The sequence below is a fragment of the Phalangium opilio genome, unplaced genomic scaffold (assembly GCF_054372755.1).
Source record: "Phalangium opilio isolate 3A_F unplaced genomic scaffold, DU_Popi_V2 ptg000053l_1, whole genome shotgun sequence".
Lineage (NCBI taxonomy): Eukaryota > Metazoa > Arthropoda > Arachnida > Opiliones > Phalangiidae > Phalangium > Phalangium opilio.
The window spans coordinates 1,209,859-1,234,111 of NW_028324172.1; the positions used below are offsets into that span (position 1 = coordinate 1,209,859).

Genomic DNA, 24,253 nt, shown 5'->3' on the forward strand with positions numbered 1-24,253 from the left:
TGTAGGGGTTTGAGTGTAGCATGTTTCAGTGTCATACATGGTCCGTTGGTCTAGGGGTCTGATACTCGCTTAGGAGGCGAATGGTCCCGGGTTCAAATCCCGGACGGGTTCGAGTTTTTGCAAAAGTAATTAACTAATTAAATGCAACTAATTACAGGGTAGGCCTATGAGTTTAGTATGTTTCAGTGTCATGCATGGTCCGTTGGTCTAGGGGTATGATACTCGCTTTGGGTGCGAGTGGTCCCGGGATCAAATCCCGGACGAACCAGACATTTTGCAGAAGTAATTTAGTGACTATTTTAGTTCAACTAATTAAACTGTAGGGGTTTGAGTGTAGCATGGTTCAGTGTCATACATGGTCCGTTGGTCTAGGGGTATGATAATCGCTTTGGGTGCGAGTGGTCCCGGGATCAAATCCCGGACGAACCAGACATTTTGCAGAAGTAATTTAGTGACTATTTAAATTCAACTAGTTAAACTGTAGCATGTTTCAGTGTCATACATGAACCGTTGGTCTAGGGGTCTGATACTCGCTTAGGAGGCGAATGGTCCCGGGTTCAAATACCGGACGGACCCGACTTTTTGCGGAAGTAATTTAGTGAATATTTAAATTCAACTAGTTAAATTGTAGGCGTTTGAGTGAAGCATGTTTCAGTGTCATACATGGTCCGTTGGTCTAGGGGTATGATACTCGCTTTGGGTGCAAGTGGTCCCGGGTTAAAATCCCGGACGGACCTGACATTTTGCAGAAGTAATTTAGTGACTATTTAAATTCAACTAGTTAAATTGTACGGGTTTGAGTGAATCATGTTTCCGTGTCATACATGGTCCGTTGGTGTAGGGGTATGATACTAGGTTTGGGTGCGAGTGGTCCCGGGTTCAAAGCCCGGACGGACCCGATTTTTTTCAGAAGTAATTTAGTGACTATTTAATTGAGAGTAACAGCGGGTTAGGCCTTTGAGTGTAGCATGTTTCTGTGTCATACATGATCCGTTGGTCTAGGGGTATGATACTCGCTTAGGGTGCGAATGGTCCCGGGTTCAAATCTCGAACGGATTCGAGTTTTTGCAGAAGTAATTAACTGACTATTTAAATGCAACTAATTACAGGGTAGGCCTATGAGTTTAGTATGTTTCAGAGTCATGCATGGTCCGTTGCTCTTGGGGTATGATGCGAGTGTTGGGTGCGAGTGTTGGCGGGTTCAAATCCCGGACGGACCCGACTTTTTGCTGAAGTAATTTAGTGACAATTTAAATGAGAGTAGCTGTGGGGTAGGCCTTTGAGTTTAGTATGTTTCAGTGTCATGCATGGTCCGTTGGTCTTGGGGTATGATGCGAGTGTTGGGTGCGAATGGTCCCGGGTTCAAATCCCGGACGGACCCGACATTTTTCAGAAGTAGTTTAGTGACTATTTAAATTTAACTAGTTAAATTGTAGGGGTTTGAGTGTAGCATGTTTCCGTGTCATACTTGGGCCGTTGGTCTAGGGGTATGATACTAGGTTTGGGTGCGAGTGGTCCCGGGTTCAAAGCCCGGACGGACCCGATTTTTTTCAGAAGTAATTTAGTGACTATTTAATTGAGAGTAACTGCGGGGTAGGCCTTTGAGTGTAACATGTCTCTGTGGCATACATGATCCGTTGGTCTAGGGGCATGATATTCGCTTTGGGTTAGAGTGGTCCCGGGTTCAAATCCTGGACGGACACGACATTTTCAGAAGTAATTTAGTGTCTATTTAAGTTCAACTAGTTAAACTGTGGGGGTTTGAGTGTAGCATGTTTCAGTGTCATACATGGTCCGTTGGTCTAGGGGTATGATACTCGCTTAGGGTGCGAATGGTCCCGGGTTCAAATCACGGACGGACCGGGCTTTTTGAGGAAGTAATTTAGTGACTATTTAAGTTCAACTAGTTAAACTGTAGGGGTTTGAGTGTAGCATGTTTCAGTGTCATACATGGTCCGTTGGTCTAGGGGTCTGATACTCGCTTAGGAGGCGAATGGTCCCGGGCTCAAATCCCGGACGGGTTCGAGTTTTTGTAAAAGTAATTAACTAATTAAATGCAACTAATTACAGGGTAGGCCTATGAGTTTAGTATGTTTCAGTGTCATGCATGGTCCGTTGGTCTAGGGGTATGATACTCGCTTAGGGTGTGAATGGTCCCGGGTTCAAATCACGGACGGACCGGTCTTTTTGAGGAAGTAATTTAGTGACTATTTAAATTCAACTAGTTAAATTGTAGGGGTTCGAGTGTAGCATGTTTCAGTGTCATACATGGTCCGTTGGTCTAGGGGTATGATACTCGCTTTGGGTGCGAGTGGTCCCGGGATCAAATCCCGGACGATCCAGACATTTCGCAGAAGTAATTTAGTGACTATTTTATTTCAACTAATTAAACTGTAGGGGTTTGAGTGTAGCATGTTTCAGTGTCATACATGGTCCGTTGGTCTAGGGGTCTGATACTCGCTTAGGAGGCGAATGATCCCGGGTTTAAATCCCGGACGGGTTCGAGTTTTTGCAAAAGTAATTAACTAATTAAATGCAACTAATTACAGGGTAGGCCTATGAGTTTAGTATGTTTCAGTGTCATGCATGGTCCGTTGGTCTAGGGGTATGATACTCGCTTAGGGTGTGAATGGTCCCGGGTTCAAATCACGGACAGACCGGACTTTTTGAGGAAGTAATTTAGTGACTATTTAAATTCAACTAGTTAAATTGTAGGGGTTCGAGTGTAGCATGTTTCAGTGTCATACATGGTCCGTTGGTCTAGGGGTATGATACTCGCTTTGGGTGCGAGTGGTCCCGGGATCAAATCCCGGACGATCCAGACATCTCGCAGAAGTAATTTAGTGACTATTTTATTTCAACTAATTAAACTGTAGGGGTTTGAGTGTAGCATGTTTCAGTGTCATACATGGTCCGTTGGTCTAGGGGTCTGATACTCGCTTAGGAGGCGAATGGTCCCGGGTTCAAATCCCGGACGGGTTCGAGTTTTTGCAAAAGTAATTAACTAATTAAATGCAACTAATTACAGGGTAGGCCTATGAGTTTAGTATGTTTCAGTGTCATGCATGGTCCGTTGGTCTAGGGGTATGATACTCGCTTTGGGTGCGAGTGGTCCCGGGATCAAATCCCGGACGAACCAGACATTTTGCAGAAGTAATTTAGTGACTATTTTAGTTCAACTAATTAAACTGTAGGGGTTTGAGTGTAGCATGGTTCAGTGTCATACATGGTCCGTTGGTCTAGGGTATGATAATCGCTTTGGGTGCGAGTGGTCCCGGGATCAAATCCCGGACGAACCAGACATTTTGCAGAAGTAATTTAGTGACTATTTAAATTCAACTAGTTAAACTGTAGGGGTTTGAGTGTAGCATGTTTCAGTGTCATACATGGTCCGTTGGTCTAGGGGTCTGATACTCGCTTAGGAGGCGAATGGTCCCGGGTTCAAATCCCGGACGGGTTCGAGTTTTTGTAAAAGTAATTAACTAATTAAATGCAACTAATTACAGGGTAGGCCTATGAGTTTAGTATGTTTCAGTGTCATGCATGGTCCGTTGGTCTAGGGGTATGATACTCGCTTAGGGTGTGAATGGTCCCGGGTTCAAATCCTGGACGGACACGACATTTTCAGAAGTAATTTAGTGTCTATTTAAGTTCAACTAGTTAAACTGTGGGGGTTTGAGTGTAGCATGTTTCAGTGTCATACATGGTCCATTGGTCTAGGGGTATGATACTCGCTTAGGGTGCGAATGGTCCCGGGTTCAAATCACGGACGGACCGGGCTTTTTGAGGAAGTATTTTAGTGACTATTTAAGTTCAACTAGTTAAACTGTAGGGGTTTGAGTGTAGCATGTTTCAGTGTCATACATGGTCCGTTGGTCTAGGGGTCTGATACTCGCTTGGGAGGCGAATGGTCCCGGGTTCAAATCCCGGACGGGTTCGAGTTTTTGTAAAAGTAATTAACTAATTAAATGCAACTAATTACAGGGTAGGCCTATGAGTTTAGTATGTTTCAGTGTCATGCATGGTCCGTTGGTCTAGGGGTATGATACTCGCTTAGGGTGTGAATGGTCCCGGGTTCAAATCACGGACGGACCGGTCTTTTTGAGGAAGTAATTTAGTGACTATTTAAATTCAACTAGTTAAATTGTAGGGGTTCGAGTGTAGCATGTTTCAGTGTGATACATGGTCCGTTGGTCTAGGGGTATGATACTCGCTTTGGGTGCGAGTGGTCCCGGGATCAAATCCCGGACGATCCAGACATTTCGCAGAAGTAATTTAGTGACTATTTTATTTCAACTAATTAAACTGTAGGGGTTTGAGTGTAGCATGTTTCAGTGTCATACATGGTCCGTTGGTCTAGGGGTCTGATACTCGCTTAGGAGGCGAATGATCCCGGGTTTAAATCCCGGACGGGTTCGAGTTTTTGCAAAAGTAATTAACTAATTAAATGCAACTAATTACAGGGTAGGCCTATGAGTTTAGTATGTTTCAGTGTCATGCATGGTCCGTTGGTCTAGGGGTATGATACTCGCTCAGGGTGTGAATGGTCCCGGGTTCAAATCACGGACAGACCGGACTTTTTGAGGAAGTAATTTAGTGACTATTTAAATTCAACTAGTTAAATTGTAGGGGTTCGAGTGTAGCATGTTTCAGTGTCATACATGGTCCGTTGGTCTAGGGGTATGATACTCGCTTTGGTTGCGAGTGGTCCCGGGATCAAATCCCGGACGATCCAGACATTTCGCAGAAGTAATTTAGTGACTATTTTATTTCAACTAATTAAACTGTAGGGGTTTGAGTGTAGCATGTTTCAGTGTCATACATGGTCCGTTGGTCTAGGGGTCTGATACTCGCTTAGGAGGCGAATGGTCCCGGGTTCAAATCCCGGACGGGTTCGAGTTTTTGCAAAAGTAATTAACTAATTAAATGCAACTAATTACAGGGTAGGCCTATGAGTTTAGTATGTTTCAGTGTCATGCATGGTCCGTTGGTCTAGGGGTATGATACTCGCTTTGGGTGCGAGTGGTCCCGGGATCAAATCCCGGACGAACCAGACATTTTGCAGAAGTAATTTAGTGACTATTTTAGTTCAACTAATTAAACTGTAGGGGTTTGAGTGTAGCATGGTTCAGTGTCATACATGGTCCGTTGGTCTAGGGGTATGATAATCGCTTTGGGTGCGAGTGGTCCCGGGATCAAATCCCGGACGAACCAGACATTTTGCAGAAGTAATTTAGTGACTATTTAAATTCAACTAGTTAAACTGTAGCATGTTTCAGTGTCATACATGAACCGTTGGTCTAGGGGTCTGATACTCGCTTAGGAGGCGAATGGTCCCGGGTTCAAATACCGGACGGGTTCGAGTTTTTGCAAAAGTAATTAACTAATTAAATGCAACTAATTACAGGGTAGGCCTATGAGTTTAGTATGTTTCAGTGTCATGCATGGTCCGTTGGTCTAGGGGTATGATACTCGCTTTGGGTGCGAGTGTTGGCGGGTTCAAATCCCGGACGGATCCGACTTTTTGCAGAAGTAATTTAGTGACTATTTAATTGAGAGTAACTGCGGGGTAGGTCTTTGAGTGTAGCATGTTTCAGTGTTATACATGGCACGTTGGTCTAGGGGTATGATACTCAACTTGGGTGCGAGTTGTCTCGGGTTCAAATCTCGGACGGATTTGACTATTTGCAGAAGTAATTTAGTGACTATTTAAATGCATGTAATTACAGGGTAGGTCTTTGAGTTTAGTATGTTTCAGTGTCATGCATGGTCCGTTGGTCTGGGAGCATGATATTCGCTTTGGGTCTGAGTGGTCCCGGGTTCTATTCCTGGACGGACACGTCATTTTCAGAAGTAATTTAGTGACTAATTAAATGAGAGTAACTGCGGGTTTGGCCTTTGAGTGGAGCATGTTTCAGTGTCATACCTGATCCGTTGGGCTTGCGGTCTGATACTCTCTTAGGGTGCGAATGGTCCCGGGTTCAAATCACGGACGGACCCGACTTTTTGCGGAAGTAATTTAGTGAATATTTAGATTCAACTAGTTAAATTGTAGGCGTTTGAGTGTAGCATGTTTCAGTGTCATACATGGTCCGTTGGTCTAGGGGTATGATACTCGCTTTGGGTGCAAGTGGTCCCGGGTTAAAATCTCGAACGGATTCGAGTTTTTGCAGAAGTAATTTACTGACTATTTAAATGCAACTAATTACAGGGTAGGCCTATGAGTTTAGTATGTTTCAGAGTCATGCATGGTCCGTTGCTCTTGGGGTATGATGCGAGTGTTGGCGGGTTCAAATCCCGGACGGACCCGACTTTTTGCTGAAGTAATTTAGTGACAATTTAAATGAGAGTAGCTGTGGGGTAGGCCTTTGAGTTTAGTATGTTTCAGTGTCATGCATGGTCCGTTGGTCTTGGGGTATGATGCGAGTGTTGGGTGCGAATGGTCCCGGGTTCAAATCCCGGACGGACCCGACATTTTTCAGAAGTAGTTTAGTGACTATTTAATTGAGAGTAACTGCGGGGAAGGCCTTTGAGTGTAACATGTCTCTGTGGCATACATGATCCGTTGGTCTAGGGGCATGATATTCGCTTTGGGTTAGAGTGGTCCCGGGTTCAAATCCTGGACGGACACGACATTTTCAGAAGTAATTTAGTGTCTATTTAAGTTCAACTAGTTAAACTGTGGGGGTTTGAGTGTAGCATGTTTCAGTGTCATACATGGTCCGTTGGTCTAGGGGTATGATACTCGCTTAGGGTGCGAATGGTCCCGGGTTCAAATCACGGACGGACCGGGCTTTTTGAGGAAGTAATTTAGTGACTATTTAAGTTCAACTAGTTAAACTGTAGGGGTTTGAGTGTAGCATGTTTCAGTGTCATACATGGTCCGTTGGTCTAGGGGTCTGATACTCGCTTAGGAGGCGAATGATCCCGGGTTTAAATCCCGGACGGGTTCGAGTTTTTGCAAAAGTAATTAACTAATTAAATGCAACTAATTACAGGGTAGGCCTATGAGTTTAGTATGTTTCAGTGTCATGCATGGTCCGTTGGTCTAGGGGTATGATACTCGCTTAGGGTGTGAATGGTCCCGGGTTCAAATCACGGACGGACCGGACTTTTTGAGGAAGTAATTTAGTGACTATTTAAATTCAACTAGTTAAATTGTAGGGGTTCGAGTGTAGCATGTTTCAGTGTCATACATGGTCCGTTGGTCTAGGGGTATGATACTCGATTTGGGTGCGAGTGGTCCCGGGATCAAATCCCGGACGGACCCGACTTTTTGCAGAAGTAATTTAGTGACTATTTAATTGAGAGTAACTGCGTGGTAGGCCTTTGAGTGTAGCATGTTTCAGTGTTATACATGGCCCGTTGGTCTAGAGGTATGATACTCGCTTTGGGTGCGAGTGGTCCCGGGTTCAAATCCCGGACGGACCCGACTTTTTGCAGCTGTAATTTAGTGACTATTTAAATTCAACTAGTTAAATTGTAGGGGTTTGAGTGTAGCATGTTTCGGTATCATACATGGTCCGTTGGTCTAGGGGTATGGTGCTCGCTTTGGGTGCGAGTGGTCCAGGGTTCAAATCCTGGACGGACCCGACTTTTTGCAGAAGTAATTTAGTGACTATTTAATTGAGAGTAACTGCGTGGTAGGCCTTTGAGTGTAGCATGTTTCAGTGTCAAACATGGCCCGTTGGTCTAAAGGTATGAAACTCGTTTTGGGTGCGAGTGGTCCCGGGTTCAAATCCCGGACGGACCGACTTTTTGCAGCTTTAATTTAGTGACTGTTTAAATTCAACTAGTTAAATTGTAGGGGTTTGAGTGTAGCATGTTTCGGTATCATACATGGTCTGTTGGTCTAGGGGTATGATACTCGCTTTGGGTGCGAGTGGTCCCGGGTTCAAATCCCGGACGGACCCGACTTTTTGCCGAAGTAATTTAGTGACTATTTGATAGTAACTGCGTGGTAGGCCTTTGAGTGTAGCATGTTTCAGTGTTAAACATGGCCCGTTGGTCTAGAGGTATGATACTCGCTTTGAGTGCGAGTGGTCCCGGGTTCAAATCCCGGACGGACCCGACTTTTTGCAGAAGTAATGTAGTGACTATTTAATTGAGAGTAGCTGCGTGGTAGGCCTTTGAGTGTAGCATGTTTCAGTTTTATACATGGCCCGTTGGTCCTGGGGGATGATACTCGCTTTGGGTGCGAGTGGTCCCGGGTTCAAATTGCGGACGGACCAGACTTTTTGCAGAAGTAATTTAGTGACTATTTAATTGAGAGTAACTGCGGGGAAGGCCTTTGAGTGTAACATGTCTCTGTGGCATACATGATCCGTTGGTCTAGGGGCATGATATTCGCTTTGGGTTAGAGTGGTCCCGGGTTCAAATCCTGGACGGACACGACATTTTCAGAAGTAATTTAGTGTCTATTTAAGTTCAACTAGTTAAACTGTGGGGGTTTGAGTGTAGCATGTTTCAGTGTCATACATGGTCCGTTGGTCTAGGGGTATGATACTCGCTTAGGGTGCGAATGGTCCCGGGTTCAAATCACGGACGGACCGGGCTTTTTGAGGAAGTAATTTAGTGACTATTTAAGTTCAACTAGTTAAACTGTAGGGGTTTGAGTGTAGCATGTTTCAGTGTCATACATGGTCCGTTGTTCTAGGGGTCTGATACTCGCTTAGGAGGCGAATGGTCCCGGGTTCAAATCCCGGACGGGTTCGAGTTTTTGTAAAAGTAATTAACTAATTAAATGCAACTAATTACAGGGTAGGCCTATGAGTTTAGTATGTTTCAGTGTCATGCATGGTCCGTTGGTCTAGGGGTATGATACTCGCTTAGGGTGTGAATGGTCTCGGGTTCAAATCACGGACGGACCGGTCTTTTTGAGGAAGTAATTTAGTGACTATTTAAATTCAACTAGTTAAATTGTAGGGGTTCGAGTGTAGCATGTTTCAGTGTCATACATGGTCCGTTGGTCTAGGGGTATGATACTCGCTTTGGGTGCGAGTGGTCCCGGGATCAAATCCCGGACGATCCAGACATTTCGCAGAAGTAATTTAGTGACTATTTTATTTCAACTAATTAAACTGTAGGGGTTTGAGTGTAGCATGTTTCAGTGTCATACATGGTCCGTTGGTCTAGGGGTCTGATACTCGCTTAGGAGGCGAATGATCCCGGGTTTAAATCCCGGACGGGTTCGAGTTTTTGCAAAAGTAATTAACTAATTTAATGCAACTAATTACAGGGTAGGCCTATGAGTTTAGTATGTTTCAGTGTCATGCATGGTCCGTTGGTCTAGGGGTATGATACTCGCTTAGGGTGTGAATGGTCCCGGGTTCAAATCACGGACGGACCGGACTTTTTGAGGAAGTAATTTAGTGACTATTTAAATTCAACTAGTTAAATTGTAGGGGTTCGAGTGTAGCATGTTTCAGTGTCATACATGGTCCGTTGGTCAAGGGGTATGATACTCGATTTGGGTGCGAGTGGTCCCGGGATCAAATCCCGGACGATCCAGACATTTCGCAGAAGTAATTTAGTGACTATTTTATTTCAACTAATTAAACTGTAGGGGTTTGAGTGTAGCATGTTTCAGTGTCATACATGGTCCGTTGGTCTAGGGGTATGATACTCGCTTAGGAGGTGAATGGTCCCGGGTTCAAATCCCGGACGGGTTCGAGTTTTTGCAAAAGTAATTAACTAATTAAATGCAACTAATTACAGGGTAGGCCTATGAGTTTAGTATGTTTCAATGTCATGCATGGTCCGTTGGTCTAGGGGTGTGATACTCGCTTAGGGTGTGAATGGTCCCGGGTTCAAATCACGGACGGACCAAACTTTTTGAGGAAGTAATTTAGTGACTATTTAAATTCAACTAGTTAAATTGTAGGGGTTCGAGTGTAGCATGTTTCAGTGTCATACATGGTCCGTTGGTCTAGCGGTATGATACTCGCTTTGGGTGCGAGTGGTCCCGGGTTCAAATCCCGGACGGGTTCGAGTTTTTGCAAAAGTAATTAACTAACTAATTAAATGCAACTAATTACAGGGTAGGCCTATGAGTTTAGTATGTTTCCCTCTCATGCGTGGTCCGTTGGTCTAGGGGTATGATACTCGCTTTGGGTGCGAGTGTTGGCGGGTTCAAATCCCGGACGGATCCGAGTTTTTGCAGAAGTAATTTAGTGACTATTTAAATGCAACTAATTACAGGGTAGGCCTATGAGTTTAGTATATTTCAGTGACATGCATGGTCCGTTGGTCTAGGGGCATGACATTCGCTTTGGGTTTGAGTGGTCCCGGGTTCAATTCCTGGACGGACACGACATTATCAGAAGTAGTTTAGTGACTTTTAAATGAGAGTAATTGCGGGGTTGGCCTTTGAGTTTAGCATGTTCCAGTGTCATACATGGTCCGTTGGTCTTGGGGTCTGATACTCTCTTAGGGTGCGAACGGTCCCGGGTTCAAATCACGGACGGACCCGACTTTTTGCAGAAGTAATTTAGTGACTATTTAATTGAGAGTAACTGCGGGGTAGGCCTTTGAGTGTAGCATGTTTCTGTGTTATACATGGCCCGTTGGTCTAGGGGTATGATACTCGACTTGGGTGCGAGTGGTCCCGGGTTCAAATCCGGGACGGATTCGAGTTTTTGCAGAAGTAATTTACTGACTATTTAAATGCAACTAATTACAGGGTAGGCCTATGAGTTTAGTATTCTTCAGTGTCATGCATGGTCCGTTGGTCTAGAGGTATGATACTCGCTTTATGTGCGAGTGTTGGCGGGTTCAAATCCCGGACGGACCTGACTTTTTGCAGAAGTAATTTAGTGACTATTTAAATGCAACTAATTACAGGGTAGGCCTATGAGTTTAGCATGTTTCAGTGTCATTCATGGTCCGTTGGTCTAGGGGTATGATACTCGCTTAGGGTGCGAATAGTCACGGGTTCAAATCCCGGACGGATTCGAGTTTTTGCAGAAGTAATTTAGTGACTATTTAAATGCATCTAATTACAGGGTAGGCCTATGAGTTTAGCATGTTTCAGTGTCATTCATGGTCCGTTGGTCTTGCGGTCTGATACTCGCTTAGGGTGCGAATGGTCCCGGGTTTAAATCACGGACGGACCCGACTTTTTGCGGAAGTAATTTAGTGACTATTTAACTGAGAGTAACTGCGGGGTTGGCCTTTGAGTGTAGCATGTTTCAGTGTTATACATGGCCCGTTGGTCTAGGGGTATGACACTCGCTTTGGGTGAGAGTGGTCCCGGGTTCAAATCCCGGACGGACCCGACTTTTTGCAGCTGTAATTTAGTGACTATTAAAATTCAACTAGTTAAATTGTAGGGGTTTGAGTGTAGCATGTTTCGGTATCATACATGGTCCGTTAGTCTAGGGGTATGATACTCGCTTTGGGTGCGAGTGGTCCCGGGTTCAAATCCCGGACGGACCCGACTTTTTGCAGAAGTAATTTAGTGACTATTTAATTGAGAGTAACTGCGTGGTAGGCCTTTGAGTGTAGCATGTTTCAGTGTTATACATGGCCCGTTGGTCTAGAGGTATGATACTCGCTTTGGGTGCGAGTGGTCCCGGGTTCAAATCCCGGACGGACCCGACTTTTTGCAGCTGTAATTTAGTGACTATTTAAATTCAACTAGTAAAATTGTAGGGGTTTGAGTGTAGCATGTTTCGGTATCATACATGGTCCGTTGGTCTAGGGGTATGGTGCTCGCTTTGGGTGCGAGTGGTCCAGGGTTCAAATCCTGGACGGACCCGACTTTTTGCAGAAGTAATTTAGTGACTATTTAATTGAGAGTAACTGCGTGGTAGGCCTTTGAGTGTAGCATGTTTCAGTGTCAAACATGGCCCGTTGGTCTAAAGGTATGAAACTCGTTTTGGGTGCGAGTGGTCCCGGGTTCAAATCCCGGACGGACCGACTTTTTGCAGCTTTAATTTAGTGACTGTTTAAATTCAACTAGTTAAATTGTAGGGGTTTGAGTGTAGCATGTTTCGGTATCATACATGGTCTGTTGGTCTAGGGGTATGATACTCGCTTTGGGTGCGAGTGGTCCCGGGTTCAAATCCCGGACGGACCCGACTTTTTGCCGAAGTAATTTAGTGACTATTTGATAGTAACTGCGTGGTAGGCCTTTGAGTGTAGCATGTTTCAGTGTTAAACATGGCCCGTTGGTCTAGAGGTATGATACTCGCTTTGAGTGCGAGTGGTCCCGGGTTCAAATCCCGGACGGACCCGACTTTTTGCAGAAGTAATGTAGTGACTATTTAATTGAGAGTAGCTGCGTGGTAGGCCTTTGAGTGTAGCATGTTTCAGTTTTATACATGGCCCGTTGGTCCTGGGGGATGATACTCGCTTTGGGTGCGAGTGGTCCCGGGTTCAAATTGCGGACGGACCAGACTTTTTGCAGAAGTAATTTAGTGACTATTTAATTGAGAGTAACTGCGGGGAAGGCCTTTGAGTGTAACATGTCTCTGTGGCATACATGATCCGTTGGTCTAGGGGCATGATATTCGCTTTGGGTTAGAGTGGTCCCGGGTTCAAATCCTGGACGGACACGACATTTTCAGAAGTAATTTAGTGTCTATTTAAGTTCAACTAGTTAAACTGTGGGGGTTTGAGTGTAGCATGTTTCAGTGTCATACATGGTCCGTTGGTCTAGGGGTATGATACTCGCTTAGGGTGCGAATGGTCCCGGGTTCAAATCACGGACGGACCGGGCTTTTTGAGGAAGTAATTTAGTGACTATTTAAGTTCAACTAGTTAAACTGTAGGGGTTTGAGTGTAGCATGTTTCAGTGTCATACATGGTCCGTTGGTCTAGGGGTCTGATACTCGCTTAGGAGGCGAATGGTCCCGGGTTCAAATCCCGGACGGGTTCGAGTTTTTGTAAAAGTAATTAACTAATTAAATGCAACTAATTACAGGGTAGGCCTATGAGTTTAGTATGTTTCAGTGTCATGCATGGTCCGTTGGTCTAGGGGTATGTTACTCGCTTAGGGTGTGAATGGTCCCGGGTTCAAATCACGGACGGACCGGTCTTTTTGAGGAAGTAATTTAGTGACTATTTAAATTCAACTAGTTAAATTGTAGGGGTTCGAGTGTAGCATGTTTCAGTGTCATACATGGTCCGTTGGTCTAGGGGTATGATACTCGCTTTGGGTGCGAGTGGTCCCGGGATCAAATCCCGGACGATCCAGACATTTCGCAGAAGTAATTTAGTGACTATTTTATTTCAACTAATTAAACTGTAGGGGTTTGAGTGTAGCATGTTTCAGTGTCATACATGGTCCGTTGGTCTAGGGGTCTGATACTCGCTTAGGAGGCGAATGATCCCGGGTTTAAATCCCGGACGGGTTCGAGTTTTTGCAAAAGTAATTAACTAATTTAATGCAACTAATTACAGGGTAGGCCTATGAGTTTAGTATGTTTCAGTGTCATGCATGGTCCGTTGGTCTAGGGGTATGATACTCGCTTAGGGTGTGAATGGTCCCGGGTTCAAATCACGGACGGACCGGACTTGTTGAGGAAGTAATTTAGTGACTATTTAAATTCAACTAGTTAAATTGTAGGGGTTCGAGTGTAGCATGTTTCAGTGTCATACATGGTCCGTTGGTCTAGGGGTATGATACTCGATTTGGGTGCGAGTGGTCCCGGGATCAAATCCCGGACGATCCAGACATTTCGCAGAAGTAATTTAGTGACTATTTTATTTCAACTAATTAAACTGTAGGGGTTTGAGTGTAGCATGTTTCAGTGTCATACATTGTCCGTTGGTCTAGGGGTATGATACTCGCTTAGGAGGCGAATGGTCCCGGGTTCAAATCCCAGACGGGTTCGAGTTTTTGCAAAAGTAATTAACTAATTAAATGCAACTAATTACAGGGTAGGCCTATGAGTTTAGTATGTTTCAATGTCATGCATGGTCCGTTGGTCTAGGGGTGTGATACTCGCTTAGGGTGTGAATGGTCCCGGGTTCAAATCACGGACGGACCAAACTTTTTGAGGAAGTAATTTAGTGACTATTTAAATTCAACTAGTTAAATTGTAGGGGTTCGAGTGTAGCATGTTTCAGTGTCATACATGGTCCGTTTGTCTAGCGGTATGATACTCGCTTTGGGTGCGAGTGGTCCCGGGTTCAAATCCCGGACGGGTTCGAGTTTTTGCAAAAGTAATTAACTAACTAATTAAATGCAACTAATTACAGGGTAGGCCTATGAGTTTAGTATGTTTCCCTCTCATGCGTGGTCCGTTGGTCTAGGGGTATGATACTCGCTTTGGGTGCGAGTGTTGGCGGGTTCAAATCCCGGACGGATAAGAGTTTTTGCAGAAGTAATTTAGTGACTATTTAAATGCAACTAATTACAGGGTAGGCCTATGAGTTTAGTATATTTCAGTGACATGCATGGTCCGTTGGTCTAGGGGCATGACATTCGCTTTGGGTTTGAGTGGTCCCGGGTTCAATTCCTGGACGGACACGACATTATCAGAAGTAGTTTAGTGACTTTTAAATGAGAGTAATTGCGGGGTTGGCCTTTGAGTTTAGCATGTTCCAGTGTCATACATGGTCCGTTGGTCTTGGGGTCTGATACTCTCTTAGGGTGCGAACGGTCCCGGGTTCAAATCACGGACGGACCCGACTTTTTGCAGAAGTAATTTAGTGACTATTTAATTGAGAGTAACTGCGGGGTAGGCCTTTGAGTGTAGCATGTTTCTGTGTTATACATGGCCCGTTGGTCTAGGGGTATGATACTCGACTTGGGTGCGAGTGGTCCCGGGTTCAAATCCGGGACGGATTCGAGTTTTTGCAGAAGTAATTTACTGACTATTTAAATGCAACTAATTACAGGGTAGGCCTATGAGTTTAGTATTCTTCAGTGTCATGCATGGTCCGTTGGTCTAGGGGTATGATACTCGCTTTATGTGCGAGTGTTGGCGGGTTCAAATCCCGGACGGACCCGATTTTTGGCATAAGTAATTTAGTGACTATTTAAATGCATGTAATTACAGGGTAGGTCTATGAGTTTAATATGTTTCAGTGTCATACATGGCCCATTGGTCTAGGGGTATGATACTCGGTTTGGGTGCGAGTGGTCTCGGGTTGAAATCCCGCACTGACCCAATTTTTTGCAGAAGTAATTTAGTGACTAATTAAATTCAACTAGTTTATTTGTAGGGGTTTGAGTGTAGCGTGTTTCAGTGTCATTCATGGTCCGTTGGTCTAGGGGTATGATACTCGCCTTGGGTGCGAGTTGTCTAGGGTTCAAATCCCGGACGGACCTGACGTTTTGCAGAAGTAATTTAGTGACTATTTAAATGCAACTAATTACAGAGAAGGCCTATGAATTTAGTATATTTCAGTGTCATCCATGGTCCGTTGGTCTAGGGGCATGATATTCGCTTTGGGTTTGAGTGGTGCCGGGTTCAAGTCCTGGACGGACACGACATTTTCAGAAGTAATTTAGTGACTATTTAAATGAGAGTAACTGCGGGGTTGGCCTTTCAGTTTAGCATGTTTCAGTGTCATTCATGGTCCGTTGGTCTTGCGGTCTGATACTCGCTTAGGCTGCGAATGGTCCCGGGTTCAAATTGCGGACGGACAAGAAATTTGGCAGAAGTAATTTAGTGACTATTTAAATTCAACTAGTTTAATTGTAGGGGTTTGAGTGTAGCATGTTTCAGTGTCATACATGGTCCGTTGGTCTAGGGGTATGATACTCGCCTTGGGTGCGAGTTGTCTAGGGTTCAAATCCCGGACGGACCTGACTTTTTGCAGAAGTAATTTAGTGACTATTTAAATGCAACTAATTACAGGGTAGGCCTATGAGTTTAGCATGTTTCAGTGTCATTCATGGTCCGTTGGTCTAGGGGTATGATACTCGCTTAGGGTGCGAATAGTCACGGGTTCAAATCCCGGACGGATTCGAGTTTTTGCAGAAGTAATTTAGTGACTATTTAAATGCATCTAATTACAGGGTAGGCCTATGAGTTTAGCATGTTTCAGTGTCATTCATGGTCCGTTGGTCTTGCGGTCTGATACTCGCTTAGGGTGCGAATGGTCCCGGGTTTAAATCACGGACGGACTCGACTTTTTGCGGAAGTAATTTAGTGACTATTTAACTGAGAGTAACTGCGGGGTTGGCCTTTGAGTGTAGCATGTTTCAGTGTTATACATGGCCCGTTGGTCTAGGGGTATGACACTCGCTTTGGGTGAGAGTGGTCCCGGGTTCAAATCCCGGACGGACCCGACTTTTTGCAGCTGTAATTTAGTGACTATTTAAATTCAACTAGTTAAATTGTAGGGGTTTGAGTGTAGCATGTTTCGGTATCATACATGGTCCGTTGGTCTAGGGGTATGGTGCTCGCTTTGGGTGCGAGTGGTCCAGGGTTCAAATCCTGGACGGACCCGACTTTTTGCAGAAGTAATTTAGTGACTATTTAATTGAGAGTAACTGCGTGGTAGGCCTTTGAGTGTAGCATGTTTCAGTGTCAAACATGGCCCGTTGGTCTAAAGGTATGAAACTCGTTTTGGGTGCGAGTGGTCCCGGGTTCAAATCCCGGACGGACCGACTTTTTGCAGCTTTAATTTAGTGACTATTTAAATTCAACTAGTTAAATTGTAGGGGTTTGAGTGTAGCATGTTTCGGTATCACACATGGTCTGTTGGTCTAGGGGTATGATACTCGCTTTGGGTGCGAGTGGTCCCGGGTTCAAATCCCGGACGGACCCGACTTTTTGCCGAAGTAATTTAGTGACTATTTGATAGTAACTGCGTGGTAGGCCTTTGAGTGTAGCATGTTTCAGTGTTAAACATGGCCCGTTGGTCTAGAGGTATGATACTCGCTTTGAGTGCGAGTGGTCCCGGGTTCAAATCCCGGACGGACCCGACTTTTTGCAGAAGTAATGTAGTGACTATTTAATTGAGAGTAGCTGCGTGGTAGGCCTTTGAGTGTAGCATGTTTCAGTTTTATACATGGCCCGTTGGTCCTGGGGGATGATACTCGTTTTGGGTGCGAGTGGTCCCGGGTTCAAATTGCGGACGGACCAGACTTTTTGCAGAAGTAATTTAGTGACTATTTAATTGAGAGTGACTGCGGGGTAGGCCTTTGAGTGTAGCATGTTTCAGTGTTATACATGGCCCGTTGGTCTAGGGGTATGATACTCGCTTTGGGTGCGAGTGGTCCCGGGTTCAAATCCCGGACGGACCCGACTTTTTGCAGCTGTAATTTAGTGACTATTTAAATTCAACTAGTTAAATTGTAGGGGTTTGAGTGTAGCATGTTTCGGTATCATACATGGTCCGTTGGTCTAGGGGTATGGTGCTCGCTTTGGGTGCGAGTGGTCCAGGGTTCAAATCCTGGACGGACCCGACTTTTTGCAGAAGTAATTTAGTGACTATTTAATTGAGAGTAACTGCGTGGTAGGCCTTTGAGTGTAGCATGTTTCAGTGTCAAACATGGCCCGTTGGTCTAAAGGTATGAAACTCGTTTTGGGTGCGAGTGGTCCCGGGTTCAAATCCCGGACGGACCGACTTTTTGCAGCTTTAATTTAGTGACTATTTAAATTCAACTAGTTAAATTGTAGGGGTTTGAGTGTAGCATGTTTCGGTATCATACATGGTCCGTTGGTCTAGGGGTATGATACTCGCTTTGGGTGCGAGTGGTCCCGGGTTCAAATCCCGGACGGACCCGACTTTTTGCCGAAGTAATTTAGTGACTATTTGATAGTAACTGCGGGGTAGGCCTTTGAGTGTAGCATGTTTCAGTATTTTGCATGGCCCGTTGGTCTAGGGGTATGATACTCGCTTAGGGGGCGAATGGTCCAGGGTTCAAATCCCGGACGGACCCGACTTTTTGCAGAAGTAATTAAGTGACTATTTAAATGAAAGTAGCTGCGGGGTAGGCCTTTAGTGCAGCATGTTTCAGTGTCATCCATGGTCCGTTGGTCTAGGGGTTTGATACTCGCTTAGCGGGGCGAATGGTCCCGGGTTCAAATCCCGGACGGACCCGACTTTTTGCAGAAGTAATTTAGTGACTATTTAAATGAGAGTAGCTGCGGGTAGGCCTTTAGTGTCGCATGTTTCAGTGTCATACATGGTCCGTTGGTCTAGGGGTCTGATACTCGCTTAGGGGGCGAGTGTTGGCGGGTTCAAATCCTGGACGGACCCGACTTTTTGCTGAAGTAATTTAGTGACTATTTAAATGCATCTAATTACAGGGTATGCCTATGAGTTTAGTATGTATCAGTTTCATGCATGGTCCGTTGGTCTAGGGACATGATATTCGATTTGGGTTTGAGTGGTCCCGGGTTCAAATCCTGGACGGACACGACATTTTCAGAAGTAATTTAGTGACTATTTATATGAGTGTAACTGCAGGGTTGGCCTTTGAGTTTACCATGTTTCAGTTTCAAACATGGTCCGTTGGTCTTGCGGTCTGATACTCGCTGAGGGTGCGAATGGTCCCGGGTTCAAATCACCGACGGACGCGAGTTTTTGCAGAAGTATTTTTGTGACTATTTAAACTCAACTAGTTTAATTGTAGGGGTTTGAGTGTAGCATGTTTCAGTGTCATACATGGTCCGTTGGTCTAACGAAGAAAATATTTAATATTAATTATATTTATTACCTCTCCGAGTGACGTATGTCACGGAGAGGTTCTGTAACGATCGAGTCTGTCTGTCTGTCTGTGTTTCTGTCTGTCTATCTGTCGGTCTGTCTGTTGTTACACCCACGTGACCGCGTTCGCAGTTTCCAAATCGGAGCAAACGTCTTCGCCATTTCCGAACTGCTTTCACAGTCACAGAAATGGCTCCTCTACTTGAGTTCTCACACCACCATCTTCTGGTCTTTGTCCATCCCACACGGACACCAGTCTGTACTTACTGGCTTCTAATCAGCACCATCTTTTGATCTTCGTCCATCCCACATGGACACCAGTCTGTATTTACTGGCTTCTAATCACCACCATCTTCTGGTCTTCGTCCATTCCACTTGGAAACCAGTCTGTACATACTGGCTTCTAATCACCACTATCTTCTGGTCTTCGTCCATCCCACTTGGACACCAGTCTGTACATTCTGGCTTCTAAACACCATCATCTACTGGTCTTCCGTCTATTCCACATAGACACCAATCTGTCTCACTGGCTTCTACTCCATTATCATCGTTTGGTTTTAGGATATACGCGGCGATCAGCTAGGGTTACGAGAAACGTCTAGCCTCCCTAAGGTGGGATCGCCACCAAAGGTTTTCGCAATTGCGCTTTTTCCTTACTATTATAATGGAAACGAATCGTATATATACCCCAAAATTTGAAGAAAGCGGGCAAGAGGGGTACCCTTCACTTTAAACGTCAATATTAGCAAAGTTTGAGATGATAATAGGTATAACTTTATTTTAAACGATTTAACTATTATTAATGTTAATTATTGAAGATTAAAATAATTAAAAATAATTATATTTATTTAAATATTAAAGATTATCTTGTTTCTCAACTCAAAATTAATACGGAAAGAGTTAAAAAGCAGTCTATGTATTTGTCTGTGTGTGTCCGTCCATTGTTACACTAGTGCGTCGCGTTAGCTGTTAGCCTTGTGTTGATGTGTTAAGAAATCATACAGAACCTTAATATTCCCTTTTTCCATAATATAAAGTGAATATGTGGAAGTATTTTTGGTAATTATGATGCATTTAGTACTTTTGTAGCTTTAAAGCTCTGTTTCATTTTGATATTCCAAAGATTTTTTTTAATATTGTTATTTGAAATGGCTGTTTATATATTACTTAAGCTATACTACATATGTATATAGAATAATCCTTGCTTTAGTTATATCAAGAAGAACGCTAAGGCTTACACCATGGCGGTTAAATCAATTTTATCCGTAACAGACCTAGTGAGCTAAAGAGTAAATAATTGAGGCCCAAGGTGTAGTAAACTATGGGTTTTGATTTTTGTGTCTGTAATGAAGAGACATTAACGGTTCAGAATGAGCCGAAAGTTAAATACACGCTTAAATAATAAGGTGTAGATATAATAATCGAAGAAAAGATCATGGTGGCAAATAGACCAGTGAAAGGGCTGATGGTAAATGGGTATTAGCTATGGAGTTTTCATTCCTTTTATGGTACGCAAGATTTTTAGTGGCGTTTAGCCACAAATCAGCTTTGGTGTTATTTAACCTTAACACGCATAACACTGGTAAACAGCTGAAGCGTAGACAATTGGGCCTTTGCAAACACCTAAAGGTTATATCTCTCCAAAATTTATACACTTCATTTCCTGTTCTTTTCCCATTGACTGATTTCCATGTGTCCAAAATTTATCCTTATTTGATGTAAAATGTCGTCTTCTTTACTATATATATTCGCAATGCTTGGAATACTGCTTCAATAATTTGTAAATTTTTACTTCAAAAAAAAAGAGAAATAATTCCATATCTAGGTAAATAAGTTTGCAGTAGTAGACCTCTTGACTCGGAGAGGTAATATTTTGGTTTTCCCAACTTGTTTTCATGTAAACTGAATTTTCTTCATTTTCCGCTTGAAAAAACACGCGTGAGTTAAGAGCTTACTTAAATCGACCCGACTTTTATGCCAAGGTATAAAAATAAGACTGTGTTACAAAACTTCCAAGAAACCAAAATTTCATCCAATTATACTATATTTTCATTTTAAGCAAAAATATTTATGCACGACGATATATATTAATATATTTTGATTATATTTAATTATATTTAACTATACTTATTATCATTCTTGTTAATAATCTTGATTTTTAATGATTTATTAGTAGCGCCATTAGGATTCTAATAATTGAAGCTTGAGAAATTCACAATGAAATTACCTTTAAACTATCTAGTCCATACTAACGAAAAAACTAATGTGATTTAGCCTATCCTAAAAGTTGTCATTTAACAAGTCGACCCAATGGCTCGTAATAGCAGCCACATCGTTATCTATTTGATTAGCACACAAAAATTCTAAGACCCTAAAAAAATCAGAAGTGTCCGACCCCACAGATAAAAATTCAAAAGTATCCGACCCCACAGTCTCCCCCGACACTTTAGAGATAAACTAAACGATGAAAACTTGACTGTTTCTATCGAGTCTCTATGGCTCAGTGGTAGCGTGTTTTACTGCTGTGCCAGCGACCCGGGTTCAATCTGACGATAACGTAGCGAAAACTCCGGCCAAAAGTACTACTACTACTATTACGGTTCGGGTCAAACTAAGAGCCTATAGTATACTACGGTGTGGCTAAAAATAGGGTCAGTTTCAACTCAAACTTATTATAAGAAAGACCCGGCTTAAATTGTCTGTATGTCTTTTAGTAACGGTTTCCTAGCTTTCAGCATACAAAACCTTATTATTAACAGTTTTGACTTATCTTCAGTTGCTGTAAAACAGATTGTAGAGATAAACTCTATGGGGACGTCGTCTTGAGACTTTTCTATCTGTTTTCGACTTCTTCATAAAAATCAGAAGCCAAACGGCATATTCTACAATTAAAGCCAATAAGACAATGATGTTTCCGACGTAGTGCAGAGAAAGAAGGCTTTCGATTTCCTTCACAGATATCGTTGAAAAATCGTCCACTGGCCGTTTCCATTGGATGAGATCGAGAGAGTATCGCGCTTTGTGGAGGTGATGGAAAAAGAGGTCATTTTCCATGATTAACTCTATCCTGAAATGAAGATTAATGTGTTATTAATTACACGGTGACAGAAGAATCTCTGATTCTTTTGTCTTACATCAGGTTAACTTTCTCCATGAACTTTGATTGCGAAAAATTGTAGGAAACCGCTAAAGAAAAAAGCGTATTTTCTATGGACGGCGAGAAGTACAATTTGTTTGCATAATTTATTTTATTTTCCATGTGTTGATTTTCAATGAGAAGAAATTGTATTATCAGTGTCCCAACGACCATGAACTCCCTGTTGTCCCCGACGTTTCTTGATACGTTGACAAACTGGTCTCCTAAAACCCCGTCTTCAATCGGAAGTATTGAGCTTTCTGGGATGGAGACATTGACCTAGAAATGAAATTTATAGTTCTATTTAAATCATCGAGTAATTTTAGAAGCAAAGAAAAATGTTTACTTACTGGTGTTCAATTACCGATCGGTTGGTGTATTTCTGCACTTACTTTTCGTTGAAAAGATACTAATTCGTCAGTGCCGTCCCAGAACATGACGTTGTGAAAACCCTGTTTGACGAGTTGGTCAACGGTATCCACAGTATCGTAGTCCTTCTCGGTGAAATCCGATTTCAGGTTGGCTGATATTTCGAAGAAAATGAAAGTGGTAGCGATCAACCAGGACATGGCTGCCACGCGCCACGTCATAGCTTTTTCGACACGGTTGTACGCTGTGACCAGAATTGCAAGTCGAATTTAAAGTGTGGATTTATTACACCATTTAAGTTCGAAGAAGCTTACGTTCGAAGAAAAAGAGGAGTAAATTCTTCCAGATCATCTCGACAAAACTCATGACGAACGTTCGGCCATTTTTGGGCGTGGCCAAAGCCAAGATGATGGAAACTGCCAACAGACTCCCTGCCCAGGTTATCGAGAACTGCAGTTAACGTTGAATAAATTGTTATTGTATTTCTTTTGTTTATACGGATTAAAGCAAAGAAATCCACGGAAAAAAAATCTAAAAAAAAAATTCCAGCGGAAAAAAAATCCATTGATAAAAAAAACCACGCCAAAAAAATCTCAAATGAAATTTCCATTAAATAGCAAGCTATTCGATGTTCTCATTGTCAGTTTGTCATGGAGGTTATTAAATCAAACAAAGGCAAGGAAAAAATTTGTTTTGAAGGGAATATGTACGTTCTTCAGGTTCGAGGGCGCACCCAAATACGTTGGCGTTGTGCTAAAGCCAGCTCCTTAAAGTGCAAGACGATTATGAAGACTACGTTGGACGTCAAGGAACCCAAAGTAATTCACTGTCACAATCACCCATCGGATAGGAAAGCTGTGGAGGTTGCAAATGCTTAGGAAAGGTGAAAGAAAAAGCAAAGGCATCTCGTATAAAACCGTCGGAGTTATTTGCGGAAGCCGTCTCACAATTGGATGATGAAATTAAAGCCGTAATGCCACCTGAAAACACTGTTAAAAGGAACATCAGAAACCAAAGAACATCAAACCATCGAAATAATCCAAGCTCTATCAAAGACTTGAAGATCGAAGGTATCTGGTGCTCTACCGGGGAGCCGAAACGTGAAAGATTTTTGCTAAGCGATTATGGTCAAGATGCGGATGAACGAATGTTAATTTTTGCCACGGATGATGGTCTTCGCAATCTTTGTAGTGCTTCTGCATGGTTTATGGACGGAAATTTTTCTTTGGCTCCGAAGCAGTTTTTACAAATGTATATTATTCGAGTTCAAGTGAACAAAGTTTTTACAACAGTGGTTTACTGTTTGCTGGAAAGTAAATCAGAACGAACTTATAAAGAATTGTTTGTCACCCTTCTCGACGAATGTGCCGCGAAAGACTTATGCCCTAATCCAATCTTCATAAACGTAGATTTCGAAAAAGCAGTTATACAAGCGGCAAAATCTGTTCTAGGCGAAGATATTGAGGTTCGCGGCTGCTTCTACCATTTAACACAAAGCACTCATAGGAAGATTCAATCACTCGGGCTAGAAACGACCTACAGACGTGACGAGGAATTTAGCCATTTCGTTGGTAAGCTTGATGCTCTTGCATTTTTACCAGTATTGGACGTCTCAAAGGGCATGGAATACCTAAAGTCTGTTATGCCAGAAGAAGCGACCGATCTTCTCACGTATTTTGATTCTACTTATGTCAATGGATCGTTTCGAAGAATAGGTAATAAAGACTCTGCTGCGACTTTTAAACTTCGAAAAATTAAACCAATGTTTCCACCAAACCTTTGGAACGTCCACGAAACCACTTTAAATGACGCCGACAGGACTAACAACGAATGCGAGGGTTGGAACCATCGATTTTCAAATTTAGTTTGCCAGAAACATCCCGTCATTTGGACCCTTATAGAGAAGATGCGATTAGAACTCTCCTCCGACGAAACCAAGTTGGCCCAACGTGTGTTGGGGAATTTACCACCGAAGAAGAAACGAAAATATTCGGATTTACAAGCAAAGCTGAAACTACAGTGTGAAGAATATGTTAGTGGAACGCGAGACATTCCCAATTTTTTAAAAGCGATTTCGCATAATATTAGGTTTCGATAAAATAGTATGGAACAATAAAAAATTTGGATTTTTTT

At 43.1% G+C, this 24,253-nt stretch overlaps 19 non-coding genes across 19 annotated transcripts; all 19 read left to right on the forward strand.

The window, feature by feature from the left end:
* The first annotated feature begins 196 nt into the window (after positions 1 to 196).
* TRNAP-UGG (transfer RNA proline (anticodon UGG)) lies at positions 197 to 268 on the forward strand. The gene has a single exon. It is a non-coding gene; the product is annotated as a tRNA-Pro (tRNA).
* Positions 269 to 1,791: 1,523 nt separating this feature from the next.
* TRNAP-AGG (transfer RNA proline (anticodon AGG)) lies at positions 1,792 to 1,863 on the forward strand. Its single transcript has one exon. It is a non-coding gene; the product is annotated as a tRNA-Pro (tRNA).
* A 1,204-nt stretch (positions 1,864 to 3,067) lies between these two features.
* Positions 3,068 to 3,139, forward strand: TRNAP-UGG (transfer RNA proline (anticodon UGG)). The gene has a single exon. It is a non-coding gene; the product is annotated as a tRNA-Pro (tRNA).
* Positions 3,140 to 4,981: 1,842 nt separating this feature from the next.
* On the forward strand, positions 4,982 to 5,053 carry TRNAP-UGG (transfer RNA proline (anticodon UGG)). Its single transcript has one exon. It is a non-coding gene; the product is annotated as a tRNA-Pro (tRNA).
* Positions 5,054 to 6,719: 1,666 nt separating this feature from the next.
* On the forward strand, positions 6,720 to 6,791 carry TRNAP-AGG (transfer RNA proline (anticodon AGG)). The gene has a single exon. It is a non-coding gene; the product is annotated as a tRNA-Pro (tRNA).
* A 568-nt stretch (positions 6,792 to 7,359) lies between these two features.
* TRNAP-UGG (transfer RNA proline (anticodon UGG)) lies at positions 7,360 to 7,431 on the forward strand. The gene has a single exon. It is a non-coding gene; the product is annotated as a tRNA-Pro (tRNA).
* Positions 7,432 to 7,841: 410 nt separating this feature from the next.
* Positions 7,842 to 7,913, forward strand: TRNAP-UGG (transfer RNA proline (anticodon UGG)). The gene has a single exon. It is a non-coding gene; the product is annotated as a tRNA-Pro (tRNA).
* Positions 7,914 to 7,998: 85 nt separating this feature from the next.
* On the forward strand, positions 7,999 to 8,070 carry TRNAS-UGA (transfer RNA serine (anticodon UGA)). The gene has a single exon. It is a non-coding gene; the product is annotated as a tRNA-Ser (tRNA).
* A 410-nt stretch (positions 8,071 to 8,480) lies between these two features.
* TRNAP-AGG (transfer RNA proline (anticodon AGG)) lies at positions 8,481 to 8,552 on the forward strand. Its single transcript has one exon. It is a non-coding gene; the product is annotated as a tRNA-Pro (tRNA).
* A 1,365-nt stretch (positions 8,553 to 9,917) lies between these two features.
* TRNAP-UGG (transfer RNA proline (anticodon UGG)) lies at positions 9,918 to 9,990 on the forward strand. Its single transcript has one exon. It is a non-coding gene; the product is annotated as a tRNA-Pro (tRNA).
* A 1,374-nt stretch (positions 9,991 to 11,364) lies between these two features.
* TRNAP-UGG (transfer RNA proline (anticodon UGG)) lies at positions 11,365 to 11,436 on the forward strand. Its single transcript has one exon. It is a non-coding gene; the product is annotated as a tRNA-Pro (tRNA).
* Positions 11,437 to 11,525: 89 nt separating this feature from the next.
* Positions 11,526 to 11,597, forward strand: TRNAP-UGG (transfer RNA proline (anticodon UGG)). The gene has a single exon. It is a non-coding gene; the product is annotated as a tRNA-Pro (tRNA).
* Positions 11,598 to 12,007: 410 nt separating this feature from the next.
* On the forward strand, positions 12,008 to 12,079 carry TRNAP-UGG (transfer RNA proline (anticodon UGG)). Its single transcript has one exon. It is a non-coding gene; the product is annotated as a tRNA-Pro (tRNA).
* An 85-nt stretch (positions 12,080 to 12,164) lies between these two features.
* TRNAS-UGA (transfer RNA serine (anticodon UGA)) lies at positions 12,165 to 12,236 on the forward strand. Its single transcript has one exon. It is a non-coding gene; the product is annotated as a tRNA-Ser (tRNA).
* Positions 12,237 to 12,646: 410 nt separating this feature from the next.
* TRNAP-AGG (transfer RNA proline (anticodon AGG)) lies at positions 12,647 to 12,718 on the forward strand. Its single transcript has one exon. It is a non-coding gene; the product is annotated as a tRNA-Pro (tRNA).
* A 3,937-nt stretch (positions 12,719 to 16,655) lies between these two features.
* TRNAP-UGG (transfer RNA proline (anticodon UGG)) lies at positions 16,656 to 16,727 on the forward strand. Its single transcript has one exon. It is a non-coding gene; the product is annotated as a tRNA-Pro (tRNA).
* An 85-nt stretch (positions 16,728 to 16,812) lies between these two features.
* TRNAS-UGA (transfer RNA serine (anticodon UGA)) lies at positions 16,813 to 16,884 on the forward strand. Its single transcript has one exon. It is a non-coding gene; the product is annotated as a tRNA-Ser (tRNA).
* Positions 16,885 to 17,134: 250 nt separating this feature from the next.
* On the forward strand, positions 17,135 to 17,206 carry TRNAP-UGG (transfer RNA proline (anticodon UGG)). Its single transcript has one exon. It is a non-coding gene; the product is annotated as a tRNA-Pro (tRNA).
* Positions 17,207 to 17,616: 410 nt separating this feature from the next.
* On the forward strand, positions 17,617 to 17,688 carry TRNAP-UGG (transfer RNA proline (anticodon UGG)). Its single transcript has one exon. It is a non-coding gene; the product is annotated as a tRNA-Pro (tRNA).
* The last annotated feature ends 6,565 nt before the right edge of the window (positions 17,689 to 24,253 follow it).